At 38.6% G+C, this 21933-nt stretch overlaps 1 protein-coding gene across 4 annotated transcripts in view; it reads left to right on the top strand.

The window, feature by feature from the left end:
- AGAP1 (ArfGAP with GTPase domain, ankyrin repeat and PH domain 1) overlaps positions 1–21933 on the top strand; it is a 395948-nt gene that overhangs the window by 1065 nt on the left and 372950 nt on the right. The window lies entirely within an intron of this gene.

The raw sequence follows: 21933 nt of genomic DNA, 5'->3' as shown, positions 1-21933 counted from the left end.
GGAGAAGTTGTTTTGCTTCTTGCTTGCTGCTGGTGCGCAGGCAGAGCAGCGGTCGTGTTAGGACTGGGTCAAGGTGGGAAGGGTGATGCTGGCTTTGCCTGCCAGGAGGGTCAGAGAAAATGAGTTTCTCTTCGGTGCTCCGTGCAGTTTTTGATGGAGGCGTTAAGCAGGGGTTCAGGTTTAGTGGTGGTAGAGTGGGTGAGCAAGATGTACAACTGGATTACAGAGCAGTAGCCTGTCTATGCAGCCGGGTAAAAACAGGTTTGAAGGCAAGATGGAGATAACAGTCTTCTAAGCTTAGATTTATATGTATCTATCCCCGAAGGAGCCCTACAGAGACTCCTGAACTGCTTAGGATGCGCAAAATAAGGAAAAAAATTGTCAGTGTTGGGAAGTCTGCAGGTATTTTTCTTCACTGTCACTGGAGTTAAAAAGAGCAAACAGTATTGGCCAAGAACATGTATTTTAAGAAGAAATTTTTGAGTTATTTTGCATGACAGCTTACTAAGCTTTGTATTCTGTGCTTTTGCAATTGAAATAGTCTGCCACTATTCTGGAAGAGATTCAAGCTCGCAGAGTATGATGTACAGCAGCTGAAATAGAGAGCTGCTTAAAACCATCTTGTGTTGTTAGCCTATCTTGTCCTTAAATTATATGTAATAAAAAAGTCCTGAGGGAAAAGCTGCTATTGAGACTGTTACTCGAAAGACTGCATTATTCATCTGACTCTTAAGCAGTGCAGCTTGAATAGACAGACGTCATGTTTGGTACTGTTAACATTTTATGGGTGGTGGGAGAAACCCCCCGCCGCTCCCTTTTAGTGTCTTGTATAGCAAGTCACTGTGACTGGCAGTGCCCGTCACTCTATTAAAGAACGTAGTCCACGGCTAAGTCTCTGCATCCATCTAAGTATGTGGCAGAGTTCTGTGCATATTCTCTGTTGTATTAGTCACTTTACTGAAATTAAGGTGTGTGGTTGTCAGCTTCTTGGAGTCTGGGTTGTCCCCTCCTGGGAGTCCTTCCCCTTTGCTCTCCTCTTTCGCTGAAGAGATGGAAACTTAGGGATTGTGGGAAGGATACAGCACAGGCACCACTGTTCCTTTGAGTGCTACTGGTGTTTGGATTTCTGTGGGATAGATCATGCCTTCAGCAGAACATTTATTTGTTTGTTTTTTAAGTGGTAATTAATACATGTTTATGTGGTATAAATACATTTCTTGAATAAGATGCTTGGGATATGGTTGTGCAGCCAAGTTTGTGTTGAGGTGGGAGGAGGATGTGAAGCACTGTACGTAGTTATCTTCATAGCATGTGACTTATGTTAGTCTTTTCATGTATTAATGATTTGTGTTACCTAACTGTAGCTCAGTTCGTTTGTCAATCACGAGGACTTTAAAACTAAAATAGCAGCCTGCAAATGTGTTTCAAAAACAGAGCTGATGAGTAAAATTTTCGTAGACAATTTGCTGTCTAACTTACATTGGACACTGAGTCATGAAACCAGCAGGTCCGATTCATGGGAAAGATTTATCTAGAAAGTCTTTTTTAAGTCTTTTCTGTTCTGAGGGCTCTTCAACTAACAAATACTAAAAGTTGCATATACTTAAAAAAATAACAACTCGCTCCTTTAGGTTACAACTCTGCCAGGTTGTATTTTTGGTAAGCCTCCTTCATCTAACTATTTCTCGCTGATACCAACTTTTAAACCTTTGTGGCAATGCCATACTGCATGTAGGAAGAACTTAGAAATAGTCATTTGTTTTGCGGCTGTCGCAGTCCAATTTTGCTGCAGAGTTGAGCATTGTAATGGTACTCCCCGAATCACAAAACCTTTTGAGTTCGAGGTGCTGGGCTTTTTCACTGACTGCGAGGAATCGTGGTGTGGTTGGCATGTGCCTGGCATGAGAAAATACTAAGTAACTTTTTGCTGAAATAGTTCCTTCCAGTGGAATGAGAACTGTACCCTTTAAAGAAAAGAATATAGTCTCATTAGTTCAGGCTGCTTTAGACTGTAACTCCAACCAACACGTGCTCCTTGAACAGCTCAAATAACGACCTTCCTGATCAAGAGAGTTTTGACGGATCTGAAGGAGAACATAGAAGCTAAAGCAATTTCAGACTTATTTCAGTGAAGTAGAGACGCTATTACTTACTCTCAGAATTTTCTTTTCAATATAGAGCAGCACTGTCTTCCCAACACTTTGGATTTTTATTGGCAATGTAAACCCTCTTTCTTTTTAGGTTTTGAGTTCTATTATAGGAGTGCCTGGACGTACTTGCTGGACCAATGACTGTTGAAATAATGTGAAATGAAAATGGGCCTTTCAGCTGCAGCAATTATTTATATTCAAATACACCAGTTGTATCTAGTCCGAAGAGAGCAACTGCTAAACATTCCTAAATTGGGTCCTAAATTGACATGTTGATGTTTTTTGCACAGAGATTTCTTTCCTTGTATTATTCTAAGTTAGATGTGATACTGGATAAACCAGTTCTCTGTAATACTAGTTCATTAGCTTTTTGTCACTGGATAAAAATGCTAAAAGTTGGTTACTTTCAGGCTCTTGAATTTCACAGAGTTACAAAGTCAACACTCTAAAAGCATATACTTCCATTCTATTTTCTTTGTATGAAATTAATACTAAGTAGCCAAACAATTTTAGATGCTGTCATTTAGACTGTTAACTGTAGTAAAAACTGTCTTCACATGTTCTGTAGTTCATGAGCTTAGTTCCACCAGTAGATACATCAGTACTTGAGCAATATTGAACAATTCTTATATCAAGTATGTTGTGTGCTTAGAAATGGAGAGAAGATGACGTGGATTGACTTCAGCAGTCTTTAAATTGCTGGAAATGTCTTGGCGTTTCAAGGTATGGTGGTCTTAAAGTGTACGTGTAGATATGTAAGGGTGGGTAATAGCCGAATATGTCAGTACCAGTTTCTGTCATCCAGACCGAGAGTAGCTTTATATTGTTATAAAACTTTAAGACTGATGCAAAACCAAGGAAAGATGGTGAAAAATTTAATTTTTAATCCTTTATGAAGGGATTTTAAAACAATCTAACAATGTCAATGTCATCTTGGTGAATAGTCTATAATACACTTTTGCTAATATACTTATTACTGACATGCTAATGCAGCAAGTGTTAAGCATCTGAAATAGTTGCTGTCCTTTTATGCAGTGGCAAGCCCATCAAAACAGATTCTGCTTCACTGTGGGGTTCGGGCAGATTTTCCTAACTGGGAAATATCTTGAATCCTGTACTAGCAAAACAAAGCCCTAGTGATGAGGCTTAAGGTACTAGTTTCAGTGTGCATTGAGAGTAATGTCAAGATGTTCCCTGGAGTCTGTGTGTGGGTGTTTGGTTTTTTTTATTTCCTCTCCCTAAATGAATAGGAGATCTGATTTTATTTATGTATTTATTAATCTAAGGGGAGATTGTTGTTTTAATTCTTAGAGATGCCATACCAGACATTATTCAATGATGAATTGCTGTGTTCCAGCACATTTTGTGATTTCTATTCTAACTTTCCTGTTAAAAAAAAAAAAATAAATTGAAAAGTGTGTTGTAAATGCTAGTTTGAGTTTTGAAATTATGGTTATTAAGTATTCAGAAATAACCTAAGTCTTAGAGAACATATTAAATCTGTACACTTGGAAATTACTTCTTTGGGGCAGTGCAAAGATCCTGATGCACTGGGGGAATGGGTGGGTGGGAGAAAATGGCAGAAGGTATAAACCTTTGTTTTTGTTTTTTTTTCCTTCAATCACTTTTAAAAGTACTGTTTTTTTGAAAGTTAAGTAATTTAGGATGGAGCTAAAACTCTTGAAGTGCATACACATTAGAGGCATCTGCCATTAACAGATGTGGTAATCCACTTTGGTGTTATTACCTGTTGTGGCCATTCTTTTCTTGGGGCCCTGTAACTTTGCATCTCCTTAAATGATGGTATCAGGTATGTTGGGGGGCAGTGCTGTCGTAGGACTACATCTTACAGGAGAAGTTATACTCAATTTGGGAGCTGAGATAACACTAGTATTTGAACACTTCTGTTGCTACTGAAGTCTATGAGACAAATAAGTTGAAAAATGAATGTACTGTAAAAGCATTGTTTTCTGTTGTGAAATATAAGACTACAGCTGTTTTTACTGCTTAACGTACCTGTTCTCTCCTACTTGATGATAGAAACGTAGCAGGCATGTCAATGATCAATCTTCTTTGGCTCCCTGTTATGGAAGGAGTATCATTATGAGTTGACTTTTCTTGCTAGCTTAGTGATAAGGTAAAGGTGAATCACAGCTGTATACTAGCCTCTTCTTAATCATGTGAGCCTTCCTGCAGGTGTACAAATAGCTCATGACAAGGAGCAAAGGCTGATTGTAGTACAAGGCTTGGCAAAGAATTGTATCAAGCTGCAACTTGGAAATCATGATAGTCACTCTGAAAACTATTTGAATAGCAGTCACTCCTTTTACTTAGCTATTTTGTTGAAACAGACTTGGGAGATCCAGCATCTGGGTACCTCCATGCAAGTAAATAATTAAGTCAAGCTCTTGAAGAGGGGAGTTGGGGTATATGTTGTATTATTTCAGTACATTGAAAGAATGATGGTGCAGTTCAGACCTTTAGGCATAAATGACCACAGCTGGAAAAACCCCAAGTATTGCATAAAGACAATTGCATTTTGAAACCTTAATAGCAATCGCCCCATTCAAGCTTTTGTTGTTGTTGTGCCTTTTTGAACTGTGGATCAAACTATATAATATAATCAAACTATATATATATAATTTGAAATGATAAAACTGATTCTCCGAACAGCCATCTTGTTCCAGATTTCTGGAGAGAGGGCAACAATAGAGCATGCTGGGAATGTGCTTTTTTTGTTTGTTTGCTGGGGGATTAAATTTTTGTGATTCAGTTGTAGGGAATCTGGACACACTATCTATACTTAGTGCATTAGTGCATCTAGGTGAGTTCTGAGCTTGCATATACACAATAAGTATTGACTTGGGCAGTGATTGTTGCCTGTAAGAGCCAGTATGTTTGGAGCAAGTCTCTTAATGCCTTTTTCCGCTGGTTGTGCACATGCAACTTGGTTTACTGAGTTGTGCGTTAACCTAGCTAGAAGGTAGCATTCCGTCTTGCTGTTTGTAGACCTTCAGTGTGGACAAATTGATGAAATGCAGTGCCTATTTTCTAGTTTTGGGGGCTAGTATCGAAATGGAAAGATGTTTCTTTTTAATGTGGAAGGTGGTAGACTTAAGCATATGAGTAACCAAGAAAATTCAAATTCTTGTCCTTAACTTTGCTTGCATGGTAAATGAAAGGTTAGGTTTGATAGTTGTGTCTTAAGTTAGCAGAATGTCTTACGCTGAGTCGAACTGACTGTGCTTTCTGACTTTGTTACGTGCTTTGTTGCTATTCTCAGCAAAAGCTGGATGATTAAATATCAGATACGTTTGAGTGAGTGCATAAAAGTTACAAATCGAGAGGAAAACCTTAAACCATTAACTTTTGAGGATAACTTTTTTCCTGAGGCAAAGGAGGATACATGCTGTGGATCAACTGATGTTGTTGGAACAAATGTGTTGTGAGGCTTTAGGTTGTTCAGAGAGTGTGCCGGGCTTCTCCCACCGTTTGCTTTGGGGGATTAGTTTAAAGCAGCATGCAATAATGCTGAAACAAGAGTTCATGCTGCTGTGTATACAGATCACTGTTTTTATTTCTGTTTAAATTGGCAAATGAGTCTTACTCCCTAAGAAGAGGGGGCACTCAGCAATGCAGCAGATTGGACATTTGATTCACTTTGGCTCATCTCAGGTGCTTGGGAAAAGGAAATGGCCTTTGTAATATTGGTTGCTGTGTTTATGTTCTGCATTGTACTTTAATTTCAGTTTCCTAAAGGTGACATAGGTGCTCAAGCTAAGTGTCTTCACAAGACTTATTTTCTAATAGGGTATATTATCTGACCACTGAGGTATCCATAGTCTTAATCTTAACTTTACGACCTGAAGAAAGTGGTTTGATTCTTGGATCACGTGGTGAAAATTGATGTGGGAATACAATGTATTTTATTAATTGCAAGTATTAAGGGATGCGCTTACAAACATACTGTAGTCTGACAGTCATAAGTGAAATTAGAAATCCCACTTTTTTTGGGAGAATAGTGGAGATTAGGAATAGTGGTAGACAGATGAAGAACTTCTCCTCAGACCTTTGGAGTACTCTGTTCTCCACTCCATCACAATTGGGAATTGGTTTTGTCCTTACCAATAAGCAAGGTAAATGGCAGTGTTGATATTTTTAGCAAATCTTTGAAGAAAAGATAATGTAAGCTCCAAAAATGTAGCTGAAACGGAGAACTTGTTTGCATCTCAACTGTGTGACCTTATGCTGACAATGCATTTCAAACATCCGTTTCTGCAATTGTTAGTTTTTATGTTAAGGGTATTCTTTCTGACCTTTATACACATAGCTTTATATCATTTGTGAAAAAAATCTAAAATGATTACTTAGTAATCTACAGTGGATAAAATTCCCCTAGTCTGAAAGAGAAAGTACTGTATTACATAGTTTTGATAATACTGACATCTGAGGGAATAAGAGATTTGCCTTCTGTAGTATTGGTTTTTGTCCTTGACTACCTTTAAGCACTGTTTGTACTTCATGTCACCTATATGCAGGGAGAACTGTGGCTAAACTCTTTTGTATACTCAGTTGTCTTTGTACCGTGATATAATTGACCAAAGACAGTGCCAGATGTGGACAAGTTATGAGATGCTATTAATTTTTGATTTAAAGACTTCTGGGAATTCTGTACCGTCAGGACTTGGGTATGGTTTCATGGATGTCATCTGTATATAGAGAGATGTATGCATGGACTGCCATGGTGAGGGTGGGTGGGTGCCCTGCAGGGGCCACTGCCTGGGCATGAGCGGGAAGAACAGAGGAAGGGCAGAGATCCCAAATAGTGGGGCACTGACTTGGAGCAGGAGGCTCAGACAAGTTTGGTTTGGGAATGGTACTGGGAGGTCCCCCCTTCTCACTCTCCTCCCCCCGCAACAGGCTGAGAACACTGGTGTGATGAGTTGTGCCTGTTCCTGTGCAGGAGAGCTGCTTGGCCTGGGTAGCTGGGTCCCTCCCCCCATGCCTGCCCTTGGTGGGGTGTGTTTTGGGGGCTGTTCTATTTTTTTGTGTGTTTTGATTTGTTTTTTTGTTTGTTTGTTTGTTTCAATATAAATTCCTACTTGGCACTGGTGAGGCCACCTGGAGTACTCTGTCCAGTTCTAGGCTCTCCAGGACAAGAGAGCCGTGAGCACACTGGAGAGAGTCCAATGGAAAGAGTCAAAACAGAAGAGCTAATTTAGTATTTTCTAGTGTGCTAGTTATCAGGCATTTCACTTACTTGTCATGTTATACTTGGCGCTCTACTAACAATGGTCATGTTCACATGTTTGGAGTTCTAAGTCATTGATACTGAACCTTGTTGCTGTCTTAGAAAATCTCATGTTTAAATGCAGTGTGAAGATACAGTTCAGCTGCAGTCAAACTCTCCAGTGTGTGGGTACAGGCAGTGAATAGCTTTTTTTTTTTAAACTTTTACAAGAATTTTATAAAATCAAGAAGACTTCAATTCTGTCTATATGGAAAGACTGTTCAACTACTTCTTAGTCTTCTCGACGGAGCTTTTGATCCAAAGTTGTTTGCCATTAATTTGTACTTCTGTTGTAATTGTGATAAGGTTGTAAATGCTGCATGAATCTTGTGACTACTGTTAGAAATAAGGTAACAGTGCTGTCTCACTTAAATGTATTTGGGCTACAAGGGATCTATGACTTAGAAAGTTTGTTTTAAATTTCTAATTCCAAGGTGGAAACAGAGGAGTTGTCAGGTTCCCTTGTTGGTAGTGAGACCATTGTGGGCAGCTGGCAATTCCAAAGCTCTCTGGAAGTATTTAAGGTCTTTTTTTTTTTTTTTTTTTTAAGGTGGATGGATGCATATGTGTTACTTAATCAGTATGTGCACATTCAACCTCATTAATGCCATTTCAGGATTCTGACTGATATCATATTTGGAGCCTGTATAATGGTGTAAATGAAAGGATGTTAAGATGGCAGTGCATTTCTACCCCAGTGAATGACTTACTGTTTTTTCATTTTTTTTTCTTCCTGTTGCTTAAGTAAGCTTCAGTTAACCACTTAAAGATGAAAGTACTAGAACCACAGGATTGATGTGTGTGAAATGTGTAATTTCAGTGTCTTGTTTAGTAGCTTTATTTGTTTACATATTTGGATAATAAATGTAAACCTAATGATTAGACAGCTATTTTATTTGGTAATTTCCCCTTCTGTACTTAAGAAGAGTACAGGCAAGCAAAGTGACTCCTAAGAATACTGGAATTGAATCTATGGCTTTAGCTGTATTGCTTTGTATTTATTTATGAGAAGCTTCAGACACAAATATTCTTTTTTTTTTTGCATAATTTTGAAGGGATTGAAGGAGTGTTTATAGCCTAGGCCAAATCAATGCTTGACACAATTTAACTTGAAACCTGTAGGAAAGCCCACTTTGACTTGAACTTGGTAGTGCTTACATTTCCTGTTAAACTAAAGCTGCAGATGAAGTTCTTAGTGTTAGTCAACTTTCTATTAATTTATACCACTATATCTGTACTTCGCAGCTGTATTTTTCAGTAACATAACCAGAAGGAGGATACAGCAAGATAGTCACTGTTGCAGGATTTTGTAGTGTCCTGTAACTTACTCTCACGACTTCGTTAAACAGATACATTAGTGTATGAATGTGTGATTTCCATTATCTTACTACTTCAACTTCCCATGCTCAGGAGAGCAGCCAGGAAGCCTGTCTTCTAGGTATCACGGCAACTGTGTTCTCTAGAAGAAATATGCTAAAAGCGTGGCACTCTGGGTGCCCAGACAGCAGTCATTTAAATGTATACCACTTAACTTTGCAAATGCTTGTGTATCTGAGTTAACTAGTCATGAACCACAAGCAAGGCTTTGTGTGTCAGTTGGTCAATAATCCAAGACTGATGTCTGGAGACTTTAAATAAGGAGGTGGCTGGGGTATGAATTTGTACAAACATGGAAAGCAAGTGTAGCAGGAAGACATTAGATGTTAAGCTTCAGCTGCCTATCTGAATACGCTGGCTTTGCATTTTTATATTTCTTATGGAATGTTTCATTATTGAAAGACAACTCATACACAGAATAGTAGTTCTTAGGGTAACTGCAGCATAGTACTGGGCAGTGACACATGAAAGTAGTTGCATTTGAACGTAGGATCACCTGTGTTCTTATCAGAGTATGATACAAATGGACCCAGCAATCTTAGGATACTGAAATGGTCATCTAGTGCAGGAATAAAATCATCAATATGCTTCTGTATTCTGTGCTGTCGGGGCCTGTTTCTCTCTATGGAGTCAGTGTTAGGGGGAGTGTAAGCCTTAAGGTCTGGAATAGTTAGCAAGCATCTCTGATCAAAACTGCATTGCTGGGATAATAAAGTTCATGAACTGAAGATATCCTCAAGTTCTGTTATGCATGTACCTGAAGGGTAGAGTGGAGATGGCCAGTGTGTGGACAGGTGAGGAATTTTGTGCCTGGATAGCATAATCTGGTTTTGGACTTGAAAGTTTCGGTGGACAGGTCAAAGGCATGTTATTTCTTTTCTTTTCTTTTTTTTTTTTTTTTTTTTTTTTAGTATTTGTGGAACCCTTCATTGTAGCTTCTCTCAGGAGGGGTGACCTTTCTGTAAGTGATAAGACAGTGTTTTGATAGATGCTGTTTTTCATCCAGCAGTGAATTTCCTCAAAGATACCAGCCAAACTCAGGAAAACTCTCCCTAACTAGGGAAGTGGGGAAGGAGATTGAGACATCCAAGGCTGTGCATGGATTTATAAAGCATGAAGTTGAGAGAAATCTCCAGGTAGGTCTCCAGGTCCAGGAAATAATCTTAAATACACTTCTGCAGATACTTAGAGATGGAAATGTTAGAGCTTCATAACTCCTTTATAGAAAGAATCTAAAAGTGTTCTCAAAGCATAGAAATGATTGTGGCTTTGCAGTTTAAATCTAGTGCTTTGAACTAGGTTAGGAGGTGCAAGTTGATTGAATGGTCCTTCTTCCGCCCCTGCTTTCTACCGCGTTAGAGCCAGAATTAGTCATTCAGTGAAATTGCTTGAGGTAGCTTGAAGCTTTATAATAATTTTAATGTCACAAAGCCAAAATCCGGTGATCGATCTCCCTTCCTGTGGCAGCTGTTGTAACATGCTAATGCAGTGAAGAGAAGCAGAAAGTCAACTATAGCAGTAGGGACCTATGACATTTTTTGTCGTGAACTTGGCCTACTGAACTACCTGTAATGCTTCTGAAATGTTGAGCTGACTGCAGGATGCAAAAGATCTCTTGAAAATTAAGCCTTTAGAAACATTGGAATAGTAAGGAGTAACTGAGCTGCCGTTGGATTCTTAGATTGGAATATTGATGTCTCTTCTTTTGTAAACTTAATGCAATGGTGTGAGTTAGGCTTTAGTGACTAAGTGCTTCATGATGTGGAGAGGTTAAATAATAACTGATACTTCTGTCACAGTAAACTGCGTACTGCTCTCAATCATCTGTAGGCCTGGTAGGCATTTATGTTCAGGTGAAGGTGGCCTGATGTTGGACTAATGTGACAAACTGGGCCTGATAAATAAGTGAAAGTCAGAGATAGGAGCTGTGCACGATTGCGAAATTGGCATACAGCTTCACATCTGTTGTTCTAGCTACTGTTGGAGGCATATTATAAAACAGGTATCCAGTTCTTGAGAGAAAGATGGGCTATATATATCTTATTTGGATAGCTTCACTGTTTAGCACTAAAACTAGAATGGTAGCTTGGAAGATCTCAATAGATATGGGCATGTGATACTGAGAATTCTGATAAAGCAGTTACAAATAATTTTGTCATTAATTGCACCATCTCTGTTTCTGGCTAGAAGGTATTAGTGGTTGTATTGCCAAGGGTACAAGTGTCAACTGTCAAAACTAATAAATAATGACAGTGAAAGAAAAGAACGTTCCTTTGCTTTCATGAACATAAAGTCAATGATGTAGCAGAGTTTAAAAATGCTTTTATAGTGACACTTTGTTAATATTTTCAATACATGCTAAAGTCTTCATAGGATTGTTTTCTTTTTTGGTACTGTAAATAAAGCAGAGTAAGTTTTCCTTCAGAATACATTGCTCCTAGAAAATTTTAGATTGCTGTTTGAGCTTGGGGTTGAAAGATTTCTGTGGGTCTCTGGGCAAGCTTCTGACCCCTCTGCACGTGATGGTGACAGTGATGGGTAGCTGCTTTGCATTGTATGAAATGGTAAAAATTGACAATGCTGCTGGTATGCTCTGAATATGAAGAAAATCTATAGCTGCAGTGTTAGTGCATGTGGCACTTTCCTATAGTTGTTTATCACTTTTTTTATGGCAATTCCATTACTTGAGTCTCTAAGTTCACCCTTGGAGTTGAGTAAATGAAAGCAGGAAGGCATAGAAACAAGCTGTGGAAAACTATTCTTGTACCCTGTGGCAACTCATCTATTTAGTCCCATTTCATTACTTTTTCTCATGCAAAATAAGATTGTAATTTTAACCTGCATTAATTAAGCTTCAAAAATACTTCACCGCTATGAGATTGCAGCATTTAATAGCATCTAGATATATAGCAATACATTAGTTTAGGGATGGAAGGATCTTGCTATTGACTTATCTTGAAAAATTTAGTAGGGTGTGGCTGACCCAAAGGGCACAACTTGCTTGAAGTAAAAGATGCACTGACTATGTTGGTGCGTAACCTCTGAGAGGGAAGTGATGTGTGTTAATCACCTGGGTAACAATTCTAGCCAGGTTAGATGGACAAATATTTACAGCGGTCATCTGCCTTCATAACTGCTTAATGCATTTTAAAGTTAGTATTTTAGCTAAGTCAGGAGACCTACATGACTTACAAAAAGACAGCACTTCTCTGGGAATATTTTGCTTACTGGAACATCTTGCTTCTTGCATAATAGAGTGAATTCAGTTAGAGGGTTGCTGGTTTGATTTATGATGCTAATTGATGTGGTAGTTGATGTGAACTGCTTGTACTAATTGCTCACTTGCTAATAATCTCCAAATTATCTGACAAAAGCTTTTAAAATGGAGCATTACATGTTTTTTAAAACTGGTCAGCATACAAACATAAACAATTGGGGGCCCCTGTTTTGCTTGTAAGTGCCTAATACTAGTGCTGGTCCATTTTAGTCACTGTAATGTTATAGAGAAACTTTGGTGGCTTTAATGTAGTCTTGTTGTTCTTCATTTAAACAACCTCTGGAAAAATATTTTTTCAGAGCATGCTTCCCCCCCCCCAACCCCCCCCTTAACCTGGAACATTACCATTATCTATATGGTAAAGGTAGAAAATGTATGATAACTTGACTGTGCAGTTTTAGGTAACAAAGACATGATGTGGCATTTGAATTTGTGTTGATGTGCACATGCCAGTCAAGTGCAGCAGAAACTGCAGTGAGTAAAACATAAGAAAAAAAAATGGGGATAATTCATGCAATGGTATTGAGATAAGGGTATGTTGGCTGACTGATTCTGGTAAAGGAAATGTGCATTAAGTGTTTTACTTACTGTGCAAACCAATTGACTGTAATGTAAGCTGGAAAGCTTTTGTATTTCTGGGCTGATAGGGGAAATCTTAATGTTAGATTATGGAATGCAATAGTCTAAAGAAGTTACTTTTACCTTTCCTTAAATAAGGAAAGAACTGTTTGAGGAGAGATGAGTAATAGCTGACTCTTCAGTTTTGAGAGTTGTACAGGCTGCTGTCTGTGTGAATGGGGTAGCTGGGCAGGATCTCTTTGCTTCTGTAACATGTTAGATTAGAGTAGGTGTTTGATAAAATGAACATGAATCTGTCTTGAAAATATTTCAAGGTGATTTAGACACTTCAATGAATATGAAGTTTTCTAATTTGAGACTTGCTGTGGGAGCAAGCCAGTAAGCACTGCAATGAGACTACAGACAGCTGAAAGAAATTAGTCAGTTTGGAGGGGAAAAAAAAAAGGCATTTAAATACTGGTGTTTGGCTGTAACTTGAATGTAGGCTGTCAACAGCAACAGGCAAAATACCTCAGTGACCTAAAAAGTACAAGTATGTCCCTTTAGAGATTACTTGATGTTAGGTAATGACATGCTATTAAAATTAAAGCTCACTTATATATCGCTTCATTTGTTAACTAGGCCAGTCCAATAGTTTTTTAAAAAAGTAGTAGATAAATGGGAAAAATCAACTTTGCCATAATTTGTAAAGAGCAAGGTAGCCTACTAGTGTTGTATCAGATTTTTTTTTTAATTAGTATGTAGATAAAGTGGCTTACTCAGGCTGAGCCAGCTGCCTGCTAGAAACCTGAGTACAAATATCATCATCTTGGAAGAAAGTACCACTGAACCTGCTAGAAACCTGAGTATAAATATCATCATCTTGGAAGAAAGCAGTGCTGAAGTGAGGCATTTCAAAGTTGTCTGGTGTTCCTTAATTTCAGTGAAAGGTGCTATCAGAGGAACCTCTGTTACTGTGCAACGTTGATACATTTGTTCTGGATTATCTGACATTCTGCAGCTTTTTTTTGTGTGTAGTTTTCATAGTATTTCTCCACTCAGCAGACGGGAATATTGCTTACTAAGTAATTGGTGATATTTGATAAAAGCTGTTCAGTGATGACACATTAGGCATTAGGTAAATCAAATACGCATAAATAGATCCAATTACAGATGGGATTAGATCTTTTTCAAACACCATCAGCGGAGCTGTAATATATAAAAAAAAACAAACCACAAACCCCCCCACAAACCCAACCTGCTACAAACAGGTATGAACATAGCTGTATAAATCTGTTCTTCCTGACTTGTGTATTTTAGTTTAGTTATATTTAATAATACTCAGTAGGTGGCTCCAGATGCTATTGTACTTGCTGTGATAAATCAGAGGTACTTAATCTAGTTTAGTCCACAAGTTACTTTAAAAGACTTGGAGACAGCTTAAAAAAACCAAAACAACCAACGCTATTTGTGTGACTGTTGTAATGCGTTAAAGCAATGCTTTTGAAAAGCCACTTCTTTCCCATTGTCTACATGTTGGTTGTAAATATCACTTTGTGTATATGCATATTGGAGCTGGCAGGCAACTATTTAACCTGGATGCAAATGTTATTGCTAATGCAGAGGTCTTGGTGCAGACTGTGGGACTCATTAAGGGATTGTGTACAAGACGGTTAGTCTGTGTTGATGCTGCATGCTGTCAGTGTTGTTTTGAAAAACAGTAAGTAACACAAATATGAACTGTGTCTGTTCCCTCAGTCTCTTGTTTGCCTCTGTTAACTTGTTAATCAGGTCAATAAAAGGGCTGTTCATAGCTAGGTATGTCAGCAGAGAGAGAGGATATTCACTGACCTCAGGGGAACATATTCCCTGGGCAGTGATTAAGATACAGGTTTCACTGCTGATAGTGTGTGGAGAAAACTACAGGATGCCAGAAAAACCCTCTACTAGCTTGTGAACTCTTTGTCTGGTCAGGTTGATTTCACCCTTGTGTTCTTGGGGTGTTCGGTGGGTCTCCTGTGAGGATCATGTCTGGATTGAGAAAAAGTGTTATCTGTGTGCATAACAGGCACTTGTTGAAACATTAAAGTATAAAAAGCTAATATCAAGAATGAGTGCAGTGGGCTTAAATTTGAAGATATATGATTTAATTTTCCGTAAAGCTCTGAAAAAGCAGCAGCAATGGCAATGTGATAACACTGATTATGAACTGTCCTTCAGATCTTGCATTGCCAAATTATTGAAGTAGTACCATCCTGTACAGAATCAAATAAAACACAATGATAGTTAAGTCTTTTGTATAATTATAGTCCATTCTTTTAAAGCAGAACATCAAGTCTGAGTCTTAGAAGATAGTCCAGTAAGCATCTTGAAAATGTTGACTCCGTAATACTGATAGTGGCTCATTTGCTGGCATCCAAAGTGGGTTTTGTGTGTTGGATGCTGTGGCCAAGCTATTGCATAAGCACTTCTACATCGTGCAAGAGTGATCTGAAAGCCCACTCTGTGCCTGCTGTGCTACTGCTCCCAGAGTTAGAATCAGTTGCTAAACCAGTTTCTATACAGATGTGGTTGTCTTGAGCACAAAAAATCAGCAAGGGGAAACAAGTGGAATTTGAATGCATGGGAATTGTGTATGAGAAAACTGTATTAGGTTTAATCTTCTCCTTGGAAAGGTGGACTAATAGAAACTTTTATGCTGATGAAAAATGCGAGATGCAGAATCATCACTTGGGGAGAGAGTACAGGAGTTGTTTTTTAACCATTGCAGCTTGAAAGTAATTAATTCCTATGAAGTAGTAAAAATTGATTTTAATGGTCAAGATAGCTATATACACTGGAGGTATGGGAGAGTTTGTGGTTTCCTAACTTGAAAGAATTATTTTTTTTCTTAGTGTTTGCCTCCAAGCAGGACAAACAGGCCATTGAAATGTAGGTGATGGTTGGAATATAGAGGCTTCAGTGTACGTTTATTTTACTTTAGCAAACTTTTTGGGTGGTTGCAGGCTGTTGGCTTTTGGAAATAAAAAAAAGCAAAATTCTCGTGATGCTCAAAGACCAGTGGCTGTTCCTGGGAGACTTTCAGGTATAAACTAAAATGACAAAACTTGAGAGAATTCCAAAGGCTTCTAGATTACCACTTTCATCTGCTTGGATGCTGTGAAGGGCTTTGATGCTGGACCTGGTTCTGCTTCTGGTCTCTGTAACTGCCAACTTTAAGACTGACTTATGTATTTAGAGATTTATATATACTGTATCATAATGAGCATCTGATTTAAAGGCAAAGATTTTTTTGTTTAATTTGCATCTTCAATCTACTTGTCAGGAAATGTATGAATTTGCAGTTAAGTGTTTAAAAATAAAGTAGTGTGTGAATTTTTTGAAAAGAACAGTGACAATAAATCTAGTTGCTTTTATTTATGTTGCATTCAAGTGAAATGTGACAGGGGAGTATTTGTCAGAAGGAATATGTAAAGTACCTTGCTAATGACAAATTGTGATATAAAATTGAAATAATTGAGATTCAAAATCAAATCTACTTCTGATCCTATTTAATGACGCAAATTAGCCCAAACCAGATGGTTTCAGCGGGAGTCAAGTAGTAACTTCACATTTTTCAGTTTGTTGAATGGCAGAACTGATGATATTGGGTTTCTTGTGGTTCTGTCCTCTTCCTGGAGAGCTTCACTGTAAAGATGCTGGGGATCCTGTGTTTTTTCGTCCACTTTCTTGGGTGCTTCCTTCTGTAAGCCAAACCACTAGCAGAACAAGAGGCAGCATATGCTGCAGCTGCATCCAAGCTACCTGTCAGCAAGGGCATGTGTGCTGGTGTGAAGGCATGTGTGCAGAGTGACAAGCAGCAGGCTAAGGGGAGCTGTGCACATTGGGAATCTCTTCTTCCAGCTGAAAGACTAGTTTAAATGTTCTTCTCTACCCTCCTCCTAGGCATTTTGTTCTCTAGACTTCTACTGCTGTGAAATCAAGCTGAAATGGAATAAAGGACTCAAAATTTCAAAGTGGAAGAGAGGATTTTTCATGTTTACGCATGAGGTTCACTGTAACATGGTGTTTTTTCATCAAGTGGCTAAACTGACTTGCATAAAAAGAAACAAACCATTTTAACATATGCTCCGTGTTTCCTCTCTAGGAGGTGAAAGCTTTATGTTGAGAAAAGAATACAGTATTTGCTGCCATGTTGTAGCATGTGGCTAATTGCTAATCTTATGGAAATGATGTATTGAGCAGATGAGGCCTGATTAATAATTAATAAAGTTGCTGTGGTACTACAAGAGTCTCTTGAGAAGGAAAAAAAAAAGCTGTTCTGAAAGCCTCTTCAGGTTAGTCAGGCAAGCTACGTTTGTAATCTGAGGGTTGTATTTCTGTGCTCCTTTGTGCCTTAGAATTATTACAACTTCCATTCAACTTGAATTCAAAATGAGGTGATGTGCTTCCTGATTCCCAGTTCAGATTTAGTTGAAAATAATACTAGGAATGTGAAAGGCTTTTTTGGTAAAGCGGAGCAACAGAGTATAAACTTGCTAAAAATGGATGTATATCTTTGCTGTCTTCTGAGAGTATAGCTTAAGAGTGGGAGACCCTGTAATGATTAATTAGCTGTTGCTAAAAGAGGAGAATCCTTCCACTCCACCAGCTCCCCTTCATGGGTTCTAGCCCTTCAGAAACCAGCTCAGTGGAAAAATTAAGTAATTACTTTACTAGGATAGCAAGCTGAATAAGCTCGCTTAAGACTCAAATGGGCTTCAGAGCTGTTACAGGAATGGGTGTGGGATTGTGCTGCAAGGTCTGGGACAGCTTGTTAGGATGTCAAGAGGGCTGTTGGCTGTGCTCAGTGGATTGCTGGCCTGCACCTAAACCTTGCTTTCCTTAAGCAACAGGGCCAAGGTAGTAGAGTGCTGCACAGAAGCTACTGCAACTGAACTGAGGCTGTAAAATGACTTCCAAGCTCTAATGAACTTGAACCTGTTTCTCTGGGAGGTATATGCTTGTTCTGATATGCAATTGACCATAAATATGTTGAACCTCAGTTGCCTGTCTAATCAACAGTCTAAGGTTTTAATTAATCTTGCCAAAAGGCTATTATGCATTGTCCTTATGATTGTTTTTAATTTGCTATGTGCAAATTAAAATACTGTTAAGAGTTGTATTGCATGCAAGTCATGCAGCTAAACACAATTTTTGTTTCAGCAAGAAGAAATTTATCATACAAAAAAGTGCTGAAAGATGATATGGCACAGTCTATTTATGCTGGCTAGATGTTTAGGATTTTGAGCTGAACGTAGTGAGGCACAGTTGCAGTTACTGCTAACTTGAGTGTTTGTGGCTTTTGTAAGCATCTGTTGATATCTGCAGATATTAAGGAAAGGAAGTTTTGTCTTCAGTACTTCTAAGCCATAATCACTCTAATCTTTTGATGGACCTTGACTATCTGCAGCTGTTTCTTTTTTGGAGGATGGTCAAGTTGTTTGTTAGGGACTTGTGAGTTGAGAACAGGCACCTTTAAAAGAAAGGGGTGGTTGTTGCAAACTTCACACCCACTACAGTGAAGAGTGAAGCACTTCTGAAGCTTGGTAAATATGTACTGTGTCCTAGGCTTGAATGAAATGAGAAGCACATTCCTGAAGTGAAATTGTTGCCTTATGCTAATGCTGCTCGGTGTTGACTACTTTGTATGAGATAATATAAGTAATCTTTAAATTAATGGGTGGCTGTGGTAATTTGTTAATGTTGAGAGAATTGCAGCACTTACAGGAACAGCTTTTGGCCAAAATATTAAGTTTTGCATTGGACAATTGGCAAAGTATATGAGTACACTTGACTAGGTCTTGCACTCAATCCCTCTTCCCCTAGTCTGTTTGTACTACAAAATCAGACTGCTCTGTAACTGTTGCCTTCTGTCAGTGAGTGTGGAAGACCATACAGTGCTGTAGAGATGAGAATTCTGCCAACATAACATTTTCCATGGGACCATTTGTCAGGAAGTTTCACTGAATGAAAAAATAAGCTAATGGGCCAGCGTAGATCAACCTTCTCATGTTGTCATAGTACTTGTTTTTCCTAGCTAACCTGATACTGAAGTGTTGCGGTAGTTTGATAACTGGTGACCGTAGGTATATTCTAGTTAGAGCAGTAAGGCTGTTCAAAACGTAGATATTAAGCTTTTAGGAAATGTCATCTTGTATTTCAGTAAATAACACAGGACTTATGCCTTCAGGTTTTCAATAACAGTTAAATTTGTATCACAAGTTACTAAGCTTTAGTGAAAGATTCTTGATGCTGCTCAACAATCACCAGTAATTAAGCTGTCCTGTGTATCTTGAATTTGTTGCAAATATAAACTCCTGAAAGGATGGAAAATATATGGAATGATATTGCCTTGGGAAATAAACATCCAGTTATCAAAGCAATGGCACTGCCAGAGATGTCCGAATCACTCTGTGTGCTAGGAGGAATGTTGGAAGGAAACAATTCCAGTTGGTGTGAATTTCCTTAAGTGGCTGTTTCAGTAAAAGTGGGCATAGCTTAAAGGTAACTACAGCTGCAGGCAGTAAGTAAAAGATAATCATCATCTAGAACGCGGAATTGGCTGCTTTTGTGCTGACTTCGGCTGAAAGGCATGGGGCTTAGCAACTTTAAGTGTTAAGTACTTGTGATCAGAATGCAGAGTCCATAGGATGGCAGGGTAGAACAGTGAGTTTTCTTTGCTGTTCTACTAGCAATAAAGCTAGGAATGCTTGCAAGTTTGATTTAACTTATTTTCCTAATATTAAGGGTTCAGATCACATACTGAGATTTTTTTTGTTGTTGTAAAAGTGCTCGGTGGAGATAAATGATATAGCTAACTGTGGTATGTCTACTACAAATACTGTATTCTTGTGCTGCATTTCTGTGAAGTCTTTTTCCATCTAGCTGTTCTGGCTGTAGCCTTCCTAAAACTTGTGGTTATCATGTTGATATTCTAAAACTCTAACTTTAAAAGCATCATAGCACAGAAGTGTTGTGATGATGGAAGAGTTGTAAAATTTGAACAAAGTTCTCTGTATTGCCAAATACAAGGTAATCTGGTTTCTAACTAATGTGTAACTGCTGGATATTCCAAGTATGCAAGCAGGAGGAAGTTTTCTCTTACAGAGTTTGTGTTGTTTGGAATGTGATGGATGTCTGAGACAAATCTGTTTATATGATGTTACTGACTTTTTTCCAGGTAGCTATTGGTTAAGCTGTGTAATGGTGTTTTTTTTTTTTATTTTTGGATAGCCAGTGTGGCTGTACTGGTTTTAAAAACAGATTTGAAGATGGGCCCAAGATTTGCAGAAGTTGTTAATTTAGATATTCTAGTTCTTGTTGGTACTTTTTGCCTAATACTGTCTGGGAATGGAAAAATGGCTTGGAGGTATGAGTAGAACACCATGTCTGATGCTTTGACAGACAGTATTACGGAAGTCTCACTGAAGAAGTAACCTTGTCAGTTTGTGTGCATCTTTACTGATGAGCATTGTTAGAGATTAGTAGCACTCCTGAGCAGTTCAGTAAAGAATGCTCTTCTCTATTAAATTAAAGCATCTTCCAGATGACTTGGATCTCAAGTTCTAGGTGAGGCTTAATGAAAACACATTCCATCTTATTGCTAGGGAGTGTTGGCCTTCTTAAAATGCATGCTATTAACTGCTTCTGCGCTAATTTTAGAACATGTGTTCTTGAAATGCCAGTAGTAGCTACATACTTACTAAAATTGAAAATAAAGGGACTTTTCACTCCCTGGAAGATGTGTTTAAAAAAAAAAAGTATTATCCAGAAGTTCTGTGTTTAATTCTGTCATGGTTGAAGCTCAGGAATTCTTGACTGACTTGTGCTCAGGTTTCTGTTCAGTTTCAAGTAACTGGACAGGCTGTGCAAACTAAAAGCAATGTAGCTATGCCTGAATGTATATTAAATACAAGTACTAATCCTGTGGGACAAAGGTTCAGCATGTCAAAAGTGAACTCTTGTGTTAGCATACAGGTGAAAATGTAGTAGGACTTAGTACGAGTGCATACGTCCTGGAAGTTGAACGACCTTACTGAAAGCTTATTTCAGTTCACAGTAACTTGCTCTGTTTGCCCCCCAAAATTTGGACTTTAAGTTGCCATGAACAACAGTGAAGAATTACGATGGCAGGTTGCTACTGGTTTATGTTTGAAAATAATTTTGAGCCATTACTGATTGGGTTATGGCACTGTTAGCTTTCTGTGTAACCTGGCTAGAACAACTATTACTTGTATTACTGCAGTTACAAAATTTCACAGCCTTGCAGGGGGTTGTTTAATTTTCTTGGTAGCAGCCGAGGTTTTATGTGACATCTAGAGTACAACTTTCCTTTTTTTTTTGTAATGGAGGTTTGTTTGAGACTGACAGTGAACGGGAAAGGATTGATGTAAAGAACAGAGCCACTGATATGAAACTGGGTAATTTGAAAGGGTGAGAACAAGACAGGGTGTTAGGCGAAAGACTAACACAGCGGGTTTGAGTGTGTTTGGGTTTCTCTTAGTTCTGTTAAATCTGCTAGCTGGAGATGTCACCAGAAAGAACTTGTATACTGCTATCCCACAGTGGATGAACAGCTGTGCATTCAAGGTCTGATCTCACAGTCAAAGGCCAAGAGCAGCTCAGTGATACGAGAACAGGTGACTGTCTCCTCCGGCGTGTGTAGCTGTGTGGCACTGATAGCAGGGAAGGGCTGTGAATCGGACACAAAGTGGTCACCCCTGGTGTACTCAGCTGGTTTAAAGCCTTCCCTTGAAGTGGTCTGGTGATTCATGTCTCTGATTGCCACAGATACCGGAGTTAGTTTCTTATGTAAGCTGATTGATCTTGATATTTAAAGCAGTCAAGAGTTTGTCTCTGCTGCTCCTTGGTGAATGGCTTCGAAGTTTTGAGCATCCTGATAATTGTGCTTTCTTCTGCTTGCAACAACCTTAACCAGACTCCCTGTGCAGTGCTTTTGTTAGACACACGGTGTTTGCTGTGGGAATAATGACTAGAAGTCTCCTCACCTCCATCTATAGACTAAGCATTAAAGCCTTTATTTAAAAAAAGACCACCACCAATCCCCCCCAACCTCAACACAACCCTTCAGCTGGTTTTCAGGCATTTTCCTTGAAGTGGGGAAAATGCTCATAGTCTTTGTATTACATGACAGAAGAGTACCTGCTTGAAAGAGGAACTTGCTGCCTGTGTGGGGTCTAGAAATGGGGTGGTTGGAGCCTCTGAAATTGTATCATTTT

Source organism: Haliaeetus albicilla, chromosome 4 (assembly GCF_947461875.1).
Source record: "Haliaeetus albicilla chromosome 4, bHalAlb1.1, whole genome shotgun sequence".
In the NCBI taxonomy this organism is placed as follows: Eukaryota; Metazoa; Chordata; class Aves; order Accipitriformes; family Accipitridae; genus Haliaeetus; species Haliaeetus albicilla.
Note: the sequence above shows the minus strand (reverse complement) of the source record. Positions and strands in the feature narration are given on the sequence as shown.